General features: G+C 48.0%; 1 long non-coding RNA gene across 1 annotated transcript; it reads left to right on the plus strand.

Moving 5' to 3' along the window:
* The first annotated feature begins 292 nt into the window (after positions 1 to 292).
* LOC309792606 lies at positions 293 to 5,704 on the plus strand. The gene is made up of 3 exons (XR_014291746.1): positions 293 to 490; positions 3,759 to 3,856; positions 5,680 to 5,704. It is a non-coding gene; the product is annotated as an uncharacterized lncRNA (long non-coding RNA).
* The last annotated feature ends 486 nt before the right edge of the window (positions 5,705 to 6,190 follow it).

Here is a 6,190-nt window from a genome sequence, read left to right on the forward strand (position 1 = left end):
AACGTAGCAGTGTCGTACTCCTATTTGATTAAAAATCTCGGAGTTGTAGTTTTAAAATGAATCCCTGTAGAGGAAAACAATCTCCTTCGTCCCTGGGTGGGCTCGAACCACCAACCTTTCGGTTAACAGCCGAACGCGCTAACCGATTGCGCCACAGAGACGGGGCTACTGGGGCCGCGCTGCGGTGTGTACAGATTTCCGCGGCTGCGGCGGCTCTCTCGCCGCCCTGGGCGTAGCCGCGCTGGCACCTCGGAGGAGCGCGCCGAGGAGGAGCCGGGCTGCGGGCGGAGGCTCGGGTGGAGCCGCGGGGCTCCTCGGGGCCGGAGCGTGTCGCGGCTCCGCGGGCCCGGGGGCCCGGGGGCCCGGGGCGGGGGGGACACTCCCCTGCCCCGTGCGCGCTGGAGCGGTTCTCCCGGGCGGCCGCGCGCAGTGACAGTGAGCGTGACGACGACCCGGCCGTCTGGGTGCCCGGCCGCGGAAGCTGGAAGGGGTGAGGTCGCGCGTGCTCTCCTGCCGGACTACACGCGCTCGAGCTGTGTGAGAAGCCCAGAGGGCTGTGTGGACCTGGAGGACGGAGCCACATCCCGGAGCCCCCCAGCTTTAGGGCAGTGGTTCTCAGCCTTTGCGTGGTTGTGTTATTGCCCCTCTCCCTCTCCTTTGGATATTTCCCCCCTTAATCACCAACCCCCCCAGCATAAAATTTTGATACCATAGATACACCGCGTATGTGTGAATTTGCCCTGTGCCCTTCTGTGCTAGGTGCATAGAAAGAATAAGATTTTTTCACCTCTAAGAGACAATTTTTGCCCCCTTGGCGAGGATAGGGCCAGCGTTGAGAATGCCCGGTTTGGGACATCAGAAGAGCCCTATGGAGGGAGTGGCAGTTAAGATGTGCCTTTAACTTTGAAATGGCCTCTGCAGGCTCCACCCCTCCGCGTTCCCTGACTTCTGCACTGAGGCCTTTGAGATCTGGGATGACCCGTCTCTCCAAAGGTGGGGACTGGGAGCCTTAGCATTAGTGCCACACCCTTAGAACTTCCTGGCCTTCATTTTACTTTTGCGAAGCCAGATCTCTTGAGCGTCGCTCCCCTTGTCGTCTCCGCCCACAGAATAGGAAATTCACCCCAGCTCTCCACGTGCTAAATCCAGTCCTGTGTGCTCCCTGTTTCCGTTCAACTTACCTGTGAGGGACCGTCCTCCACCTCCTCCTCCTTCCCTCACCCCTTCCTGTCTCCTTCCTCCTAGTTCTTTTCTCATCATTTTAACCGTTTTTTTTTAAGCGCACAGTTCGGTGGCATTAAGTACATTCACACTGCTGTGCAGCCGTCACCACCATCCATCTCCAAAACGTTTTCATTATCCCAACCTGAAACTCTGCATCCATTACACATTACCTCCTCCCTTCCACATCCACCCCATCCCCCCGACCTGGCAACCACCATTCTACCTTCTGTCTCTATGAGCTTGACTACTCTCGGGACCTCATGTAGTGAAATTGTACAGTACTTGTCCTATCTTGTTTCACTTAGCATGTCTTCAGAGTTCGTCCACATTGTTGCATGTGTCAGAATTGCATCCCTTTTTAAGGCTGAATCATATTCCATTGTGTGTATGCACCACATTGTCTTTACCCCTTTATCAGTTGATGGACACTTGGGTTGCTTCCATATTTTGGTTATTGTGAATAATGCTGCAGTGAATATGGTTGTGTAAATATCTCTTTGAGACCTTACTCTCAGTTCTTTTGGGTACATATCCAGAAATACAACTGATGAATCATATGGTAATTCTGTTTTTAATTTTTCATACCATTTTCCGCAGCAGCTGCACTGTTTCACATTCCCACCAACAGTGCGCAAAGGTTTCTATTTCTCCACATCCTGCCAACACTTGCTATTTTCTTTCCCCCTTCCTTTCTTCCCTCTTTACTTCTGTCCTTCCTCCCTCCCTCCCTCCCCTCCCTCCCTCTCTCCCTCCTCCCTCCCCTCCTTCTCTCCCTCCCTCCCTCCCTCTCTCCCCCTCTCCCTCCCTCCCTCCCTCTTCCTCCCTCCCTCCCTCCCCCCCTCTCTCCCTCCCTCTCTCCCCCTCCCTCCCTCCCTCCCTCCCTCTCTCCCCCTCCCTCCCTCCCCTCCCTCCCTCTCTCCCTCCCTCCCTCCCTCTCTCCCCCTCCCTCCTCCCTCCCTCCCTCCCTTCCTTCCTTCCTTCCTTCCTTCTTGTCTGTAACAGCCATCCTGATGCGTGTGAAGTGTTACCTCATTATGGTTTTGATTTGCATTTCCCTAGTGATTACTGATGTTGAGCATATTTTTTGAAATTTCTTTTGGATCTGGGTTCTCCGACCCTTCTTGCTTCCTCCTAGCAAGAGCCAGCTGTGCTTCACTGAGGAGAAAGCTGAGAGTGATGGAGGCCAGCTTCTGATAAAGGGGGGGAGGGAAAGAGCTAAGTGGAGCTGCAGAGATGAGCCTGTGCCATGCAAGGAGAGGGGATGAAGGAGGAATCTTCTGAGTAGGACTATCTAGAGATCCTGTTGTCAGGAGGTTCTTGCCCGTCTGTGCTGGGCAACTTTTGGAGTCAGTTATGTTTAATCTGGTTCTGTGGAGTTATTTATGCATGTGGTGCTTATGAGTGGCCAACAGGTGAAGAAGGAATTGATGACCTCCACCTTGGAATTCCTGGAACAGATAAGGTTTTCCAAACTGCACCTTTAAAAGTTAGCTTAGGGCTTCCCTGGTGGCGCAGTGGTTGAGAGTCCGCCTGCCCATGCAGGGGTTCCTGCCCGGTCCGGGAGGATCCCACATGCCGCGGAGCAGCTGGGCCCGTGAGCCATGGCTGCTGAGCCTGCGCGTCCGGAGCCTGTGCTCCGCAACGGGAGAGGCCACAACAGTGAAAGGCCCGCGTACCGCAAAAAAAAAAAAAAAAAAAAAAAAAAAGTTAGCTTAAACTTATACTACTTTAATGGAATTTTTAATTTGCATTTTCAGTTTCTTCTTAAGGACTGTGAGAAATTCTTTTTTTTTTTTTGGCCATGTGGACTGCAGGAGCTTAGTTCCCCAATCAGGGATCGAACCCGTCCCCCCTGCAGTAGAAGAGCAGAGTCCTAACCATCAGGCTGCCAGGGAATTCCCAGGATTGTGGGAGATTCTAATTTAAGTGTTTAAATGATGACATCTCTCTCTCTCTCTCTTTCTCTTTCTTCTGTGATTCCTCTTAAAAACACAGTGATATCTTTCAGATGTATAAGAAATAGAACCTTATCTTTCTATCACTCCATTCAACTTCTGTTTCGATTTCCTGTTCTGCTGCTGCCCTAAACGCAATCTCTGTCAATTCAGGATTCCCTTCCTGAATTCAAGTCCCCTTCCCCCGAGTTGTTTCCAAGTGCTGAAGCTTTGGAGGGTGGCCACTCATCTGGTCCTTGAGTCACATGTGCACACAGCTTGCTGAAGAGGTAGTTTTGCTCCTATTGCAGGTCCCAATCCTTTCCCCACTGAGGGAAAGGAATCTCTTGTGAAACTGGCTGTTGCATCCGTCATTCCATAAAGTCATTCCTGGCGCAGTCTTCTCTACTTATGGGACCTGTTATGGACTGAATGTTCGTATCCCCTCAAAATTCACATATTGAAATCTGTTCGCCCATGTGATGATGTTTGGAGGTGGGGCCTTTGGGAGGTATTTGGGTAGGGACATCAAGGGCATGGGATTAGTGCCCTTTTAAGAAGAGGCTGGAGAGCTAGCTCCATGTTTCTCCTCCACATTAGGACAGAACACGAGGTCAGCAGTCTGCAACACGGAAGAGGTTCTCACCGAAGCCTGACCCTGCTGGCACCCTGATGTTGGACTTCCAGCCTCCAGAACTGTGAGAAATAAATTTCTGTTATCTATGAGTCACCCAGTTTATGGTACTTTGGTATAGTAGCCTGAGGTAAGACCCCAAACTTCCCTCTTCTCATCAACCCCACCTGGACACCCCCATCTCTCGAGCCCCAGATCGTGAGGTATACAAGTGGTTGCAAAAAAAATTTTTTTTAATAAACTTATTTATTTATTATTTATTTATTTTTGGCTGTGTTGGGTCTTTGTTGCTGCGTGCGGGCTTTCTCTAGTTGCAGCGAGCGGGGGCTATTCTTCATTGCGGTGCGTGGGCTTTTCATTGTGGTGGCTTCTCTTATTGCAGAGCATGGGCTCTAAGCAGGCGGGCTTCAGTAGTTGTGGCATGCGGGCTCAGTAGTTGTGGCACGCGGGCTCAGTTGCTCCATGGCATGTGGGATCTTCCCGGACCAGGGCTCGAACCTCTGTCCCCTGCATTGGCAGGCGGATTCTTAATCACTGCGCCACCAGGAAAGTCTGGCTGTAAAATTTTAAGAGGCACTTGTGTGGAAGGGAGAAAAAGAAATAACCACTGAACGTGCTTGAGTCCCAGCTGAAAGTCTAAGGGTGTCTTTTTAGTCATACTTGTCTGAAAATATTATCAAATTTTCTCTGTTAGGCTGAGCTCTTGGGTCTCTCTTGCTCCATATTCATGTGGGTACAGTGCTTTTCTGAAAGGAAGATGGCATTAATGGACCAATTATGTTTAAGTAATTATAGGTCCTTCTCAATTATAGGTCATTCCAGGAACTAGATGATTGTGTCCACTGAAATGACACCCTCAACTAGAAGCTCCCACTAACATGTAGGCCCTCCAGGGACAGAGATTTTAGTCAGCTTTGCTCCCTGCTGAATCCCCAGCACCTACCACAGTGCTCAGCACATAGCAGGCACTCAGTAACTCCATGCTGAATAGATGAGTAAAGTAAAACATAAACCATAAAGGAAACTGGGAAAAAATAAAGTGTGACGGAAAAATTAAATTCCTAATATATAAAGTGCATCTATCAATTAATATGGAAAAATACCTCTTTACAACTCAACTAAAAAAAATCAAACAAACAAAAATGGGGACATGAACAGAAGATTCCCAAAAGAAGAAATACTCACAACCAATATAATCATAAAAGTTTAACCTCACAAGTTATCAAAATCAAAATGAAATGAAGTAAAAAGTTTCCTCTTCTCAAATAGCAAAGAAGAAAAAGAGATACTACTAAAATTCTATTAATGGCATAGTTACAGGCCATTGCACACAGGACTGATGAGGGTAAACTTGGCCTATTATTTCTGGATAGCAGTTTGGTAACATGAACATTGAATGATGTTCATCCTAGAAATTCGATGTTAGAAATTTATCCTAAGAAAGGGACCAGGGATGTGGCCCAAGTTTTAAGTATATCATCACAGTATTATTTATAATAGTGATAAATAGGAAACAACTTAAATATCCAGCAACAGGGGAAAATGAAAAATTGTGGTATATTTAGAAAATAGAGTATTAAAATATAGACATCAAGAATAATATTTTAAAACATATAGTCAGGGTAAAGTGTTAAGTAAAAAAAGGTAGGCTACAGAACACTATAATTCTAAAAATAGTATTTTCAAAGAATATTTGACAACAGGGTTATGATGAAATGTTAAGTTAAAAGGTCAGATGGAGAACTGTGTCATCATGATAACTCAGAGCTGCATCTTCTTTCTGTGTGTCCCGTATTATTGCACACTTTATACATAACGTCTCATTTAAGCCCATAACAAGCCTGTGGGACAGATACTATCAATATTACTCTTATTCTAATTTTTCAGGTGGGGGAATGGGAGCAGAGACGGAGCATCTGTTCAGGTTACAGAGCTTGTGAGTGTACGGCCGGGCTCCACACCTAGCGTCAGGCTCCAGCAGCTAGGCTTGTAACCTTGACCCACACAGCCTCTCACATTAAATACGTGGTATGAGCACAAATTGTGTGTGTGTGTGTGTGTGTGTACACATGAGTCGTGCTTATGCTTATCTCTGAGTGGTGATTATAATTTTCTTCCTTCCCCCTTTCCACAAGTTTCTCAAGCATCTGCAGCAAGCTGTCCTTTTAAGGGGCCAGCAATGAAAGGCAGCAGAAGCAGTTTCCCTAAATTGCAGGTAGAGGGTGGTAGGTGGTTAGTCTCCGCCGATCTTCTCTGTCTGGGGGCAGAGGAGTGCCAGTGTGTGAGGTGGTAACTCAGGGCAGTCCCGTGTCTGCACACATGGGTCTCTGTCAAGCATGGTGTACCCGTCACGCTGCTCTCCCTTCTCCAGCTCTTTTACTTGCCTGAGAAAAGGTGT

The sequence above is a fragment of the Mesoplodon mirus genome, assembly GCF_964341445.2.
Source record: "Mesoplodon mirus genome assembly, chromosome: 17".
Lineage (NCBI taxonomy): Eukaryota > Metazoa > Chordata > Mammalia > Artiodactyla > Ziphiidae > Mesoplodon > Mesoplodon mirus.